We start from the raw sequence: 16,350 nt of genomic DNA, 5'->3' as shown, positions 1-16,350 counted from the left end.
AACTGCCATCCTACTCTCTGTTAGGATGAGCTCAACTTGTTTTGTTTTGTTTTGTTTTTTTAAGATTCCAAATGTAAGTGAGATCATTTGATATTTGTCTTTCTGTGTCTGGTTTATTTCACTTAATGTAATGTCTGCCGGGTCCACCCGTGGAGTTGCAAATGGCAAGCTTCCCTTCTTCTTTAAGGCTGAGTGATATTCCATTGTCTATATATGCCACATCTTTCTTTATCCACTCATCTGTCGATGGACACTTACACTGTTTCCATTTCTTGGCTACTGAATAAAGCTGCAATGAACATGGGACTGCAGATGCCTTTTGTAGATAGTGATTTTTTTTAAAGATTTTATTTATTTGAGAGAGAGAGAATGAGAGATAGAGAGCACGAGAGGGAAGAGGGTCAGAGGGAGAAGCAGATTCCCTGCTGAGCAGGGAGCCCGACGTGGGACTCGATCCCGGGACTCCAGGATCATGACCTGAGCCGAAGGCAGTCGCTTAACCAACTGAGCCACCCAGGCGCCCTGTAGATAGTGATTTTATTTCCTTCGGATATACACCCTGAAGTGGGATTGCTAGATCCTATGACAATTCTGGGGTTTTCTTTGTTATTTTGAGGGACCTCCATACTGTTTTCCATATGGTTGCATCAATTTATGTTCCCACCAACAGGGTACAAGGGTTCCCTTTCCTCCACATCCTTGTCAACACTTATCTTTTGACTTTAATAATGGCCATTGTGACACATATGAGGTGATACCTCATTGTGGTTTTGATTTGCATTTCCCTGATGATGAGTGATATGGAGCACCTTTTCATGTACTTGTTGGCCACAGGTATGTTTTCTAGAAACATGTCTGTTCAGATCCTTTGCCCATTTTATTTTTTGTTTTTTAATTTTTAAGAGTTATTTGTTTATTTTAGCAAGAGAGACAGAGAGAGAGAGGGCTGGGGAAAAGGCAGAAGGAGAGGGAGAGAGAGAATCTCAAACAGACTCCCTGTTGAGCACGGAGCTCAAGGTGGGGCTTGATCTCACAACCCTGAGAGCATGACCTGAGATGAAATCAAAAGTTGGATACTTAACCGACTGAGCCACCCAGGCGCCCCTCCTTTGCCCATTTTAAAATTGAATTGTTTGTTTTTCTGCTCTTGGGTTGTATGAATTCCTTATATATTTTGCATATTAACCCCTTAGCAGATATTTGGTTCATCAATATTCTCTCCCAATAAGTAGGTCACTTTTTCCTTTGGAAACTTTTTAGTCTGTTGTAGTCCCGTTTGTTTTTGTTTTTGCCTGTGCTTCTGGTGGGAAATCCAAAAAATCATCACCGAGACCAATGTCAGGGAGTTTTTCTCATGGTTTCAGATCTTATGTTTAAATCTTTAATCCATGTTGAATTGATTTTTGTATATGATGTAAAATAAGGACCCAACTTCATTCTTTTGTATATGGATAGCCAGTGTTCCCAACACCCTGTACTGAAGAGACTATTCTTTCCCCATTGAGTATTCTTGGTGCCTTTGTTGAAAATTCGTTGATCATATATGCATGGTTTTCTTTCTGGGCTCTCTACTCCTTTCCGTTGAACTACGTGTTTATATGCCAGTACCTACCACTTTGCTTACCATAGCTTGTAATAGAGCACGATGCTTCCAGCTTTGTTCCTTTTGCTCAAGATTGCTTTTACTTAACATGAGATTTTCACTTGATCAAAATCCTCTTGCCCAGGCCCTGCCCCACACCTACTGAATCCAAATCTCTTAGCGGGGGAGGGAGAAACCAGGGAATGTGCCTTTTCTGCAAACTTTCCAGGTGACTCTGCTGTGCCCACGACCAGGGACCACTGCTCCGAGCTCACAGGTCAGAGGGAGGCAGTGTGTGCTGTGGGAGGCACACGGGACTTGGGGGGCACAGCCCGGCTCCACTTCTCCCTTGCTCAGTCTTCTGATTCTGGTTGTCCTGCTCTGAGGCTGAGCTTCCTGACCTGAAAATTGGAGGTAATGACATTGTTTGCTTCCTGGGTTTGTTGTGGCTGTGAGCTAATACGTGCAAAGCCTCCGTCAACCCGAAGGCGAAGGCGCTATTTAAATACTTGTGTCGTCCTTAGGAGCCTCGGGGAGTGTGACCTTTAGGAAGAAGAGTTCAACAATTCTCAGTAATTAAAAAAAAAAAATCATTCTTTACTTAAGTTTCTCAAAGGATATCAAGAGAGCTTCCCAAATGCATAGTCCACAGCAACACTTAGTAAGCCTCCTTTGCTCTCCTACCCGCTCCCCTGGTGCAGCACTCCCCCGCCCCCCCGAGTCCCCCGGGCCCCTGTCCCCCCAGCCCAGGGCCTTCTCTCTGCCTCTTCCCTCACCCTCGCCCTCAGCTGTGCTGCTTATGCGTCAAGCGAGCCCCCTCCCTCCCCAGAAGAAGCCACCTGTCCTGGAGGAGCGAGAATGGGTAGCTGAGTGGAGGATGGGAGGTGTGGGGGGAGGCCTGGCCGGCTGGAGGGAGCTCAGTGAACACGTGGCCGTAATACACGTTTTCTGTCTACCCCATCAGTGAGCGTGAACAGAGCAGCATCAGCAGAAGGAGCCCTTTCCAGCGTCTACGTGTGGTCAGTGTTGGGGATGGGGGCACCCACTGTCTCGCATGGGACCGGGAGCTAGCCCCCCCCTTCCTGTCCTTCGGTCCTTTCTCTGTCTCTCTCCTTCTACTTAAAAAAAAATCAACTTCTTTTCTCTCACAATCATTTGTTTTATCTAATATTTAACTAGTTTCCTTTTTAATTATAAAAGCAAGTAAATGCTGGTGTAAACATTTTCAAATAGGGCGTATGAGCTTAAGGTCAAAAAGCAAAGGAGTCCTTCTGGGTGTTTCCTTGCCTAGAACATGCCGGAGAGTCACCCTCCGGAGAGGGCTGAGAGCATGCGGTGTCCTGCTCTGGCTCCTCATGCCCCACTTGGGGCTGGGTGGCCGGCACCCTGAGCCACTTCTCAGTCTATGAAAGGCGTGGGAGACACTGGAGAGAGAAGGAGGGACTGACGCTGGGGATGTGTGTGTGTGTGTGTGTGTGTGTGTGTGCGCGTGTGTGTGTTTGCACCTGTAACATGTGGCTGAGGATGTGGGTGTCAGGACCAGCCCCCACTTTGGCCAAATTGTGATGTGTCCTTCTGCCCCCCACCTTTGCTCTGTAAAATCACCCCCTCCAGCCTGGTTCCTCCCCTCTCCTCCCTGCCCAGTACCAGGTGCCTCAGAGTTCCCTAGATGGAACCCCCGTGTGGCCTGTCATCTCAGGGCTGGTAGAACTGGACAGACATCACAGCCAGGCCTGCTAGGCTCCTAGCAGAGGGCAGGGGAGAGTCTGGGGGGCATGGGGGGGCAGGGAAGGAGGAAAAGGGAGCTGGAGCCTGGAAGGCCTGGCTGGGGTGGGGGCAAGAGACCTGAGGCTGAAATGAGGTCCTCCAGGTCACCCAGACACCATGCCCAAGGGGGCCTAAAAAACTCAGGCTGGTTCCAGATCCTGTAGGCATTCTATCCTGCAGGGATTTATTTATTCATTTAATCAATCAATTAATCAATCAATCACTTATTAAGCAAATTTGTATTGAGCCCCATCTATGTGCCCAGCACTGTTTTAGGAACTGGGGAATACAGCAGTGAATGAAGAAACCAAATCCCTGCCCTTGTGGAGCTCCATTGGGAGGTAGACAACAAACATAAAATAGGATGGATCATATGTCAGAATATGGCAAGTGCTATGGACAGAATACAGCTGAGGAAGGAAATGTGAGTGACACTTTTGAAAGAAGGACCAGAGGAAGCTCCTCTGAAATGTTGACTTTGAGAAAACACCAGAGGATATGAAGAGGGAACCTGTGAATATGTGGAGGAAGAGCATGGTAGACAAAAGGGCGAGTGCAAAGGCCCTGGGGCAGGAGTGTGTCTGAAGAACAGCAAGGAAAATGTGGCCAGAGCAGAGTGAGCCAGGTGAAGGGAGGTAAGAGGTCAAGTCAAGGAGCAATAAGGGCCAGGTCCTTCAGGGCCTTCTACGCTGTACACAGTGAAGACTTGGGTTTCATCTCCGAGAACAGAGGAACCCTTAGAGATTTGAACAGGAATGTGCCGTGGGCACACTTATGTTCTAACAGGACCAGATAGCTGCTGGATGGAACCCAGAAGGTAGTAGCAAGGGCCAGGGACTAGGAAGCCCAGAGGGAAGACTCTGTAGTTGAGGCACGCAGAGCCCGGTAACAAGTGGTAGCCATGGGAGCAGGGTGAGTGCGTCCTTTGAAGGTGGAGTTGGCCGCAACTGCTGGATGATCAGCTGTGCGGACCTCAGGCAGCGATGCCACTCGTGGGCAGGTTGGCAGCAGGTCTGTGATTCCAGGGCTCCATCCACTTAGGATGGGCCCCAGCCCACCTGGGGAGAGGGCCGGCAGGAGCTTGGCGACAGTGACGGCCAGTCCCTCCAGCTGGACTCCCCTGGCCTTACCAAGTGAGCTGGTGGGGCAGGGGGCAGCTCAATGAGAGGCTCTTGGTGAGCACACAGGGGGCAAGAACACAGCCAGGGTCAGACCCACTGCACAGGGCTCCTTCCCCTGCCACAGGCTGGCGGGACTGAGACAGCGCCTCCTGGCATTGACCTGGGCATGAGTGTCTGTGCTGAGCAGCGCGGGCAAAGATGGGGGCTGCCTTTCCAAATTGCACCTCTTGCTTCCCACCCCACGTCCCCTCTCTATTGACTGGTCAGCTCTGAGGACAGCACGTCCTAGGCCCCAGGGGGACCCCCTGAGAGGGGCTGAGTGAATTGCTTCTCTGGCGCCCTCGGTTTAGAGCGGTGGTCCTCAAACAGGGACAGTGCCCCCAAGCAGATATCAGGCAAGGCCTGCAGATGGTTTTGGTTGTCACTGCTGGGTGCAGGGTGGAAGCGATGGTCTTGGCGTCTAGTGGGCAAGGCCAGAGACACTGCTGTATTCCCTACTGTGCACAGAACGGCCCCCAGAGGGAAGAATCGTCTGAATTTTCTGTCCCAACACGTTGGTAGTAGTGAGGTTGAGAAAACCCCCTTTAGAGGCACTAACCTTCTTGTGAGTGGCAGGTTGCAAAACCAAAGTCCTCCCATCTCTGTATGTAAGGCTCCTTCACACCACTGAGAAGGGGAGTCTATTTCTCCACTCCCACGGCTCACTCTGACTGACCACATTTCCAACCAAATGGAAGAGGTACCATGGGATTTCTGAGCTTAGGCCTCCAGAGGTCTTGCCACTTCCATTGTCACTGGTTAGAGCCCCAGGTGACAATGAGAACCAACCACCACATCACGGTCATCTTAAATCATTCAGCCCTGGACAGCCGGCTGGTGAGTATAGCTGCGTGAGTGATCCCAGGAGAAACCAGCAGAAGAACCACCCAGAAAAGCCCAGCCCAAATTGCTGAGCCACAGAATGGTGCTTGTTTGACTCCATCCACTAAGCTTTGGGACTGTTTGTTTGGCAGTGATAGATAACTGATACATGGAGAATCTGTACATTTCGAAGGGGATGTCAAGGGACCATACGCCTTCGCCCAAAGGATTGATGGGCACATTTCAGTCAATGGAAGCAACTGAAGCTCAGATTGGGGGCGGCAACAGACTCTGTGTTCCTGTGGATCACATCCCTCTAGGGGAGTGGCCACGGGTAGGGTCCGCATTTAAGGCTGGATCCTGTGCGTACAGAATAGCTATGATCCTGCCCCGTGGGCCACAGGTCAGGTGGGGGAGCAGCTGAAAATCGAAACCAGATTGATGGCAAACCACTGGGGAGAGCATGTGGCCTTAATGTGGGGGCAGGAGGGCCAGTGTTTCCACCTGCCAGAGGCATGACCTTGAACAGGACACTCTGCTTCCCTCTCCGAACCTCGGTTTTCTCCTCTGGAAAGTGCTGATCATACCTCTCTCAGGTTTATTGGGAGGATTAGGTCAGATGAGAGGAGGCGATGGATGTGAAGGATTGAGCACTGAGCCCAGAGCGGAGATGGCACCATGGTGGCTTGCTGATGACGAAGCAGACACACTGTTGGAATAGGGTTGGCTGAGAGTAAGGGATACAGGGGCGCCTGGGTGGCTCAGTCGTTAAGCGTCTGCCTTCGGCTCAGGTCATGGTCCCGGGGTCCTGGGATCGAGCCCCGCATCGGGCTCCCTGCTCAGTAGGGAGCCTGCTTCCCCCTCTCCCGCTCCCCCTGCTTGTGTTCCCTCTCTCGCTGTCTCTCTCTGTCCAATAAATAAATAAAATCTAAAAAAAGAAAAAGTAAAGGATACAAAGGGACCATCCAATCTCTGTCCTCTTGAGCTGAGGAGAGGCTCCCAAACTTGGGAGCTGTAGGAACTAGGTTATTGCTCAAAGTTTCCAGAATGGGTGTCCCCAGATGAGAAAGAAAAGCAGGTTTAAATCAGACTGGCATTAATAGTAGAAGGCAGGCAAACAGTCGGTCTTAATATTATTCCTGTGTGAGCCAGCATGTGGTGTGGGTTTAACTTAAAGCAGGCATTTAGTGAGTTGATAAACAGGAGTGCACACCTCCTGCCCTCCCACGCCCTGAGCCCCAGAAGAACAATTATCCTGGAGAGAAGACGAAAGGAACATATGGAAATGAATTCTAATAATGTGGAGCGAGCACGTAGCACCTGCTTTCCTGGGGCGGGCTTTGATGGGCTCGGGTTGAGACTGGGTTCACGCCAGCAGGTAACAGAAGTCAGCCGAGGCCTCCCTTCCTGGTTCACTCCATGGGTTCAATCACCGTGGGATGGAGACGGGCTGGGAGCTTTCTGATCTTCTCTTAACCTTGTGATCTGAGGCACGCCTCCACTGGTGTGGTCTCTATGGTGTCGTACACAGATCATCAGCATAGGTGGGCTGGTTATGTGTTTCTTTGCCTTCCGCCAAAGGCTGACATGGAGTGGACGGAGGAGGCCAGTTGGCCTGTCTCAAGTCCCCAGACCCACCTGGGTCCTTCAGATCCTAAGTTGCAATTCATGGTGATCCATTTCTAACCAATCTGGCAAAAGAGGGGCTTCACTGACTTACGGGATTGACCTTGGGAAAGCATAGGGCATTGGCCCCCCAGGCATCTGACCACCGTCACCAACAGAACCCTTGCATTCTCTCATCTCACCTCAGCATTAACCTCCCAGGTTGGTTTTCTTGACAGGATTGAGCACCTTGACCACCGTAACTCCCATCCAGACTTTCTGTCCTTGTCTCAAATCCAGTGGTGCCTGGAAAGGCCTCTGTCAGCTCAGGATGAGTCACGCGCCCACCCCGGCACTGTGGCCAGGTCTGGGTACTCTGGTTGGCTGTCTCCTCCACAACCTCACCAGTTAGATGAGCTGGAGGGACTCTCCCCAGAGCAGTGAGGATGCTGTTGCCAAAAAGACGGGAATCAGGGCAGACAGCACTGTCATTCTGCTATGGGGGCCAACAGAGTCATAATGTGCTTTCTTGAGTTATTTCTACAATTCCTCACCATGAGCCGTGTATTCACCCCGGGGCAGGTATTCCACGCCGGCGGAAATGTAGCCAGACACTCTGAAGCACAGTCATATTGAGGTGGCTGTTCTGAGGTCCATCATGGTTCTTCTAGGTCTTTGATGATTAAACGGGGAGGAAAAGATGAGTCTTTCCATAATGAATGCAGTCGTTGCTTTATTGTAGGCTTGTTAAAGACAAATGTGCTGGTTTGAGGGCGCAGCTTGGGGTAGGGTGTTTTCCTATAGGGCTCCCTTGCGCAGAGAACACACAGATACAAGCTTTAAAAGAACACAGAACAAGCTTTCTTGTATCATTTACAGTCTGGTTCAGCTGCACAGAACAGCTGAATGATGGCGGCTTCAACACAGGAGTTGTCGCTCTCCCGAGAGACCTCTGCAGGTACAGGGGCAGACTGTGCTCCGTGGGCCTCCTACGGTTTGTCACACCTTACAAGCAGAGCCCCGGGCAGCTTCTGTTCCAGACCATGTTTTCAAGCATGTTTTATAGCGAAGAGACTTGGAAGATAGATAGAACACCGTTCTGAGAGTCAAAGGGTAGATTTCTTGGCTCTCCAGGAAGGATAATGTGTCAAAGGGGCAAAGGTTGGGCAGGTTTGCTAGTAGCCCCATTATAAAGCTCGAGGTTCTGCAGCTGGGACACAAATCCACTGCATCTGCAGCATCTGCATGGACGGCTCCACATGGCCCCAAGGGGATCAGGGACAAGCGGACCTAATGGGAACAGACGTGAACATGCAGTTCATGCTGCCTGCTGTGTCATGGATGATAAAGTCCCTTTTTTTCTGACCTGGGAGGCTAGTGTCTTCTGCTAGCATCCACAAAACTGGGACAGGCTAACCTGTTAGCTTGCAAGTAGAGTAAAATTTCACAGGCCCCAGTGGTATAGGAGAAAGGGCTGGAATGCTGACTCCATAAAGTAATCCAGGCCCGGCTCCTTTTATCTTTCTGTTTCACAATCCTCAAGTTCACCTCATAGTCCAAGATGGTTGTTGGAGTTCCAGCCAGCACATCTGCATTCCAAGCAACAGGAAATATGGAAGGGGAAGGACAAAGCCACCACCTCTCAGCCCTCCTGGAATTCCTACACAACACTCATTGACTGTCACTTAATTACATGGCCTTGCCTAGTTGCGAGGGAGGCTGGGGAATGTCTTTAAGCTGGGTGCCATGCTGTCCTAGACAGAGCTTTGTGACTAAGGAAGAAGGAGAATGGACATGTTGGTTGGCAAACTAATCTCCGCCCTGGCCCCATCTCCTGGTTGCCATCCCTGGACGGGTGGTGGGGACAGAAAGGAGCTCCCTGTCCGCATACAGAGCACACTGAATATGGGAAACAGAGGCGAACAGGTTTGGAGAAGGGTGTACTAGATGAATTCCTTCCGCACCACCCCAAGGGGCTCAAAAGATAGCGGGAGGGATGGACATGTGAATTACTGATTACAAAGCATTGTGAACAGTGGTGATCAGAGCTGGGTAGGGGTCATCCAGCTCAGGGAACCGTGAGAGCACGAACAAGGGGAACCTGCATCAACAGGCCATCAGGGAAGTCTTCCTGGAGGAGGTGTTGCTTGATTTGAGTGTGGAAGGATGAGTGGAAGTTCACCAGACATGGGTTGGGCGTAGGGCTGCCAGATAAAATACAGATGCCCCACTACATTTTAATTCTAGATAAGTACATAATTTCAGGATAAGTATAACCCATCTTGTATTTGGAGCATACTTATATAAAAAAATTTTCCATTGTTTATCTGAAATTCAAATTTAACTCGCATCTTATCTTCGTATTTGCTAAATCTGGTAACTCCATGTGGGGGTGAGGGTCCAATGAGCTGACACAGAACAGCCCAGGGGATGGGAGCTGGCTACAGCTTGGCAGGTTGGAGTGAGGGAGGAGTGAAGGAGTGTGTGTGTGTTGGGGGTGGCGGTGCGTGTAAGGCTGAAAAAGGAAGCGAGGCAGGTCATTGTCTGGTTACTAAGAATTAGGAGTATCTATTAGCTAACATTTATTAGAGCAATTACTACATGCCAGGAATTCTGCCAAGCACTTGGGTACTGACTAATTTAATCCTCATCCCATCACGAGGAGGGAGGTACTTCTCTTATCCCCACTTTACAGATGAGGAAACCTGGAGGTTAAGTAACAGCTAGGAAGTGGTGGTGTGGGGAACTCAAGCTCTGGGTGCCCATCCAGCTGTACCTCGCTGGAATTTTCTGTGGTGCTGGCCGTGCCTTATCTCGTTCACTCCCACTTCCCATGACCCTGCCTTCCTCTCAGCAGGGCAGGGTTGGCAACCACTTCGCTGCCTTAACATAGGGGAAACTGAGTGGGGGTCCAGGCCCTTGAAGCTCCTTGAGAACCCGGCCCTGGGACCCCCAGAGAATGGCTAGCTAGTCCAGAGGCTTCCACGCTAGGAGCCCTGCAGCGTACTCAGGAGAATCCCCGAACGCCCCTCTATGGAGGGGAGGGGATGGGGAAGAGGGGGAGCGCCTTGCAAAGGGGAGACCAAAAGAGGGGGACTCCAACTAGAGCAGCTCAGCTTTTAGCTACTGTATACATGGGGCATCTGTGTGAGCCTGCAATCGATTAAAAAATGGCTCAGCGGTTTGGAAATAAACATCGTGCTGGTAGTTCAACGCCCTCTGCTCCGAGGAGGAAACTGAGCCCCAGAGGGGGTGGGGGTGATCTCGCTCAGCCCACACAGGGACTCCGGCGGATGGCTTGATGCAACCTCAGGACCACCCACCCTCCCACCCCACCTGCTTCTGTGCCCCAGACTCCAGGGCATAAGTCTGGCATCTCCAGCAGACAAAAGCTGCAGGCTCAGCGCCGCTGAGGGCTGTCACTGCAGCAGGGGGAGGGGGGCGCACACACCTGCCCATCGCCTGCTCCAGGGGCTCCCAGGGAGCCAAGGGGATGTTCCCTGCTGGGTACCTCACCCTTGTCCTTTGCCTGCTTTGCCCCGACCCTCCCAGGCGACGGTCCAGAGCCTGGATTTGGGGCCTGGCCGTGGCTGGCAGGCCCCGAGTGTTTACAAAGCTCGGCCGGGGTGGCTGGCTGTGCCGGGGACGGGGACCAGAAGAGCCCCCCATCCGTACCTGCTCCGCGCCACCCTCGCGGTGGCGGCTCTGCTCGGGAGGCCCATTGTTGTCCGAGAAATGTTTAGGAATCAGCCATTTAATGAGAACAAAAGGAATTAATTGGTGGTTTAGGCCTAATGAGACCGCTGTGCAAATTAACAGTCCTCATCAGCAGAAACAAACAGAGCCCTTAAATGAATTGCCGAAGAGCATTAAACTGAATAAGCTTTTGCCGGGATGATAAATAGCAGGTCAGAGGAGACCATCTGGCCCCTTCCCTGCAGCTTCCTTCCAGAGAGGAGGGAGAGGGCGGGAGGGGCCCAGCTGTGTGCACTCACACTCAGCCGGCACAGGCACACACACATCCGCACGCAGTCACACTCAGACACACCCAGCCACGGTTATTCACACACACGCACACACACTCCTAGTCACACTCGCACATGTATATCTGCACACGCATTCACACTCACACACAAGCCTGCAGCCCAACTGGGCAGGAGGTGCAGGTGGCTAAGGCAGCATTTGTCTCTGAAGGGCCCAGACAAGGCCCTCACGCACCTTTCCCAGCTCTCTGCCTGATCCTCTCGGGGCCCAAGGGCAGGGGCGCGGCGGGGGGTGTACCCCCACAATACTTGGCTAGCTGGGAGGACAGAGATAAGCCTTGACTCCCGAGGTAGTAACCCTTACTCAAAGAGTGCTCTTCCCTCAGTGGAGCATGTGGGCTCCTCCCACCTGCCCCTCACCCCTGCATGGGCACCTCCCCTCTCCACACCTGCCCTCCAGTCAGGTGGTCGGGTCTGGTGGAAAGGCCCAGGCCAGGAACTCCGAGGAGGGTCACGGGCACTCCAGGCCATTCTGACACATACTAGTCAGTCGTAAGTCTAAGAATCCTTCTAGATCTTATATTCTGGTTGTGTCTTGCCCCACTTACTTTTTTTCCGATTGATCTGCCGTCTATATTCTTTATTCACCACAAACAGAAAGTAGCTGCTTTTGTTCAACACTGAATAGTCCCCCTAAGCACAGTGTCTGGCACATTGGCGGAGCTTAATAGATACTTGTTGGTTGAATGGGCGAAATCAAATTCTTTCAGACAAGGATATGATAATCAGCCAGGCTAAGGGTCTAGTGAAGTTTGGTAAGAATCCCAGCATTGCATTCCGTGCATGGAGGGTCCATATTGGACCCTCAAAATGTCTTGTTTCCCCTAGTGGGGGATCAGCCCCTTAAGCGAGGGGTCAGGGTCTGGGAGTCCCCCTACCCCTGACAGGGTCCCGGCCCTCCCCCACATACCTGGGCACCCAAGCCCAGTGCTCAGGCTGCAGGGGTCACCTTGCTAAGGCACAGGGGGGCCTGGGCCCAGGAACCTCTCATGGTGCCTCAGCACCTGCTCAGAATAGAGTAAAAGATATTCTTCTTTTCTCTCCCTCTCTTTTTTTTTTTGAGTAATAAGATATTCCTAATAAGACAAAGGATTTATTCATCCATTTATTCATTTGACAAATATTTTTCAGAGTTTGTCCCTGTGTTAGGTTATGTAAAATAGTAGTGATTTAAATTGGCCAAGTTTCTGCTCTCAAGGAACTTTCATGTGTTGAGAGAGAGAGACAGTAAACTTGTGTTGAGTACCATGAAGACATGGTCAGGTTCAGAGCTAAAAGAAATAATGGAAGGATCCATTTTGGGGAGGCCCCTCTGTGGAGGTGATGTCTAGATGACACCTGAGGAATGAGGTGCCATGCAGACTGTGGGCAGAAGGGCATTCCTGGAGGTGCAGAGAGCATGTGCAAAGGTCCTGAGGCTTGCATGTGGCCAGAGCCTGGAGGAGGGAGATTGGTTGTAAGGCAGGCTCAGGAAGTTGGGCAAGCCCAAGTGTGCAGCCATGAGGAGTTTTAAGCATGACAGAAAACCACAAGGACCCTCAACACTAAATTTTAGAGATTCCTTGACCAACTAATGGTCACAGAACCCCTCCTGTGTACAGCTCTGTGCCTGATGCTGCAGAAACAGAATGTGTAAGATGTGGTTCCTGCTCTCAGGGGGGTGACAGCTGCTGTGACCCGGACAGCCTCCCCAGACCCAGCACCTGCTGGTCTGGATCCAGCCCAGCTGAGAACCACGGAGATAGGCTGAGGCTCCTGGAGCCTCTTTGCCACCAACAGCCCCAGACATTCAGGAGCAGACAACATGGAGGCTTAGCGCGGCCAGGACAACTTCCCAGAGAAGATGGAACTTGAGCAAGTGGGCACGAATTGGAGGTACGGGTGCCTTTCTGTTGGACACTGTGCACAGCTCCAGCTTCCTCAGGCCACCTGTGAGGTGCAGCTCATTAGCCCATTTCAGAGAGGAGGAAAGCGAGGTGCAGGGAGGGAATTAGAGCCACCAAGGGATGTACGTGGGATTTGAGTCCAGCTCTGCTTGGCTCTTTCCATTTCCACTGAAAGAAGATTGAAACTTGGGTGCCTTGGTCTGGGCAGCAGGGTCATATTCTGATTTTCATGGGCTCTGGGCCTTTGGCCTTCATGGGCCCCATTTCTTCATTAAAAACTATTAAAAATTATATTTTTATGACATTGTTGGTCTCAAGATGAATGTGTTTGTCTTCTTCAGATTTTAAAAGGTTTTTCAACATGGTCATGGGTCTCCCCATGCATCGCGGGCCTGGTGTACTGTGCTCAGGGCGCCTAATGGAGAAGCAGCTCTTGCAGCACCTCCAGATCGCACAGCCTCCCCCCCAAACTCCAGAAGCTCAGCCGCCACCCCCTGAGATGCCCAGACTGTGTGCTGCGCCGGGAGAGATCCCACAAGGGAAGTTGCAGCTTGAGGGTCCCTGCAGCTGAGCCGGTAAGGGCAGCTGGACAAATAAATGGTCGCCTGGGAACGTATATGTCTGTGCTGATGCAGGGACAAGAGATTGCTTGTCTTTTTTCCTGGAACCAGAGCTTAAATTCACCAGGGTGATAAATGGTCTGGCCTCACGATGAAGGCCAGCTCCATAACTCAGCTCCAAAAGGCCCCAGAAGCATCCATCTCATGTTTGCTCTTTTTCTCAAGGCGGGTGAGGGCCATGCTGACAAGGTGGAGAAACACAGGGCCCAGCCATCCTGTGGTACCCTGGGGAGCGAGGCTTAGGGATGGGGGGAGTTCTACCACGGAGCGCCCCAGGGGCCCGGCCCTCCCACTCACCCCTGGGAGGCCCCACTTCCCACTGATTGCCATGCTTCCCACGGCTTCCAGAGAACTCAAAGCACAGCTCCTTCGGGGTGCTTCCCTATCTCAAAGACCTCCCATGGCTCTTGCCCACAGGAGGCAAGCCATGAGCCTCAGTTTGGTGTCCCGAGTTCGCTAGGTTCAGGCCTCAGTTTACCTTTCTATGACACTTTACCCACAAAGCTCTTTCAGCCCTGAAACCTGTTCTGTAACTCTGGGTCTTATTGACCCTGGCTGTTTTCCTCTCCTGGAATGTCCTTCCTCCTCCAGGGAGCCCTCCAGGAACCTCCACTTTTCCTTTGTCTCCCCGCGTACTGGGTTTGGACCTCTGTTGCAAACTTTGGTATAATCTGCTTGTAGTCACCTATGTGTACCTCTGTCTCCTCCCAGTGTAGAAACCTCTAAAGGGTAGACCTGATTTTATTATCCTTGTCTCTCCTATAGGCTTAACGTGGTGCTTTGCACACAGGAAATGCCCACTGTTTGTGAAGTGAACTGCGTTTCCCATGGCAAGCTGCCTTGCTCTAGTTAGATGGTCTAGGAGCACCCAGCTGTACTCTGATTCGAGACCTTTGCTTAGAGGCAGACCCAGGTCCCCCATTTCTAATTAGATAAAGCCTTGACCTTGACTCATGTCCCCCTTTGGCCTGGGAGAAACTTAGGACACCAGGTTTGGCAAATGCACCGGTCCAAGAATCCATAAATATTGATTCGTTGTTTGCAGAGTAATTTAAATGTCAGTTATAAGCCCAAGGCAGATAAAGATCTGTATCAACAATAAAACTGTATGCAAGCCACCAAGCCCTGGGGAAGCAGCTTTGGGTTAAGACGGAAATGGAATGCACAGGCCTTGGGGAGGGAGGGCATTAGAGGGTGAGACAGATCAATGGCTCAGTGAGACTTGGCTGCCAGCGATCCTTGGGCTGGGATGTGCTTGCTCATTCCCATGTCTGCTGTTTGTGGATGGAGGTAGCCCGCCCTCCCTCCCTCCCTCCCTCCCTCCCTCCATCCCTCCCTCCCTCCCTCCCTCCATCCATCCATCCATCCACCACAGAATGCTGTTTCTCAGGTATTCAGGGGGAGATAGAGACAGACAGATACACATAAACACCAGAGACACGCACACACAGAACAAAGCTAAACACTGACATACAGACAGAGAAACAGTGATAAAGAGACACAGGGAGAGGCAGTGATGGAAACGGACACTCATGGAGAAGGAAATATAGAAAGGGACTGACAAAGATGAAGGGAGAAACAGATATGCCCCACAGAGGGAGGGCAGGGGCATAACCACGCAGGGTTTGGGCACAACTGTGCATTGGGGGGCAGCAGGCTGGGCCCTGGCTTATAGCAAGGGATACCTGATTCTAACTCCAAGAGGCAGCGTAGTCCTGTGCTAAGATCCATGGCTTAGGAATTTGACTGCCGTGATCAGATGGTGTTCCAGTTCCAGTTTTCCCACATACTAGATGTTTGTGATATTGAAGGACTTAATTAAACCTCTGAGCCTCAGTTTCTTCATCTGTAAAATGGAGATCCTCATATAATATACAGGGATCCTTGGATCACAGTTTTGGGGGAGTACATATATATTAAGGGCTTTGTATACTGTAAGCACTTTATAAGTGCTGGGTTTTATCATTATAATTCAGAGTCTTCCCTAAAGGACTAAGTGACCTTGAGCAAATTGTTTCCTCTCTCTGTGCCTTGGTTTCCCCCATCTGTGAGGTGAGGAGGGGTAGCTTTGAGGGTTTCCTAGTCTCTGCCTTCCTTCACGTTTCCTCCTGTCTGTCCTTTGTGGCTGTCCCTGGTGAACGGTTCCTCTCCTTCGCAGAAGGTGCCCCCTCTGTCTTTGATTTCATTTAGCCACAACCAGACCCAGCAAATGAATTTCTTCCCTCCTCTTGGCTGACACCAGGAAGTGGCCGGCCTGATAGCTCCCCGGGAGGGATCGATTGGAGGAAGCCTGATTTTGAAATGACCTGGAGGACTGCTTTGGGATGTTGAACCTGACCTGCCATCCTTCCGGGTCGGGGCTGATGGTCAGAAGCTGCTGCCTCATGCCGTGGTCTTGCTGGGGCTGTCAGGGACAGCGGAGGGCAGGCAGCTCTGTGTGCAGTCACGTCTTTTCTCTGCATTTTTCATCTCCATATTTTTGAATACTGTGATTATACATCTATTTTCTGAGTTTTTTCCATTGTAAATATTATCTGTTGGCTTTGCATGATAGCATTTAGCTTTCTTATACATGCGCACATGCATTTTCTGCCCCCCCACCCTCCCAGTATAGTTCTACCACAAATGCTAGTAGTATATCAATATTCAGTGTTTACACTACTATGACGATTTAAATATTGTTCACAGCTGAGCCATGTACGTAGTGTACTATGAACACATTTCCTTTTTTCTATAACTTCAAGTTTTTCTGCAGATAATAATTTCCTCTTTTTTTGTTGTTCGTTTAGTTTTCTCTATTCCTATTACTAATTGACCTCCAAATTCTCCAAAAGAATTGCAAAGCTCCTCTAAGTATGGTTAAAA

General features: G+C 50.9%; 1 long non-coding RNA gene across 2 annotated transcripts; it reads left to right on the top strand.

Annotated features, from left to right (window-relative positions):
- The first annotated feature begins 794 nt into the window (after positions 1–794).
- LOC113910389 lies at positions 795–13,469 on the top strand. Of its 2 annotated transcripts, none has more exons than XR_003516026.2 (3): positions 795–834; positions 12,636–12,854; positions 13,207–13,469. It is a non-coding gene; the product is annotated as an uncharacterized LOC113910389 (long non-coding RNA). The 2 variants fall into 2 exon arrangements; XR_003516027.2 differs by lacking the exon at positions 795–834 and adding an exon at positions 2,588–2,601.
- The last annotated feature ends 2,881 nt before the right edge of the window (positions 13,470–16,350 follow it).

The sequence above is a fragment of the Zalophus californianus genome, chromosome 6 (genome assembly GCF_009762305.2).
Source record: "Zalophus californianus isolate mZalCal1 chromosome 6, mZalCal1.pri.v2, whole genome shotgun sequence".
In the NCBI taxonomy this organism is placed as follows: domain Eukaryota; kingdom Metazoa; phylum Chordata; class Mammalia; order Carnivora; family Otariidae; genus Zalophus; species Zalophus californianus.
This window is presented reverse-complemented; position numbering and strand designations above follow the sequence as displayed.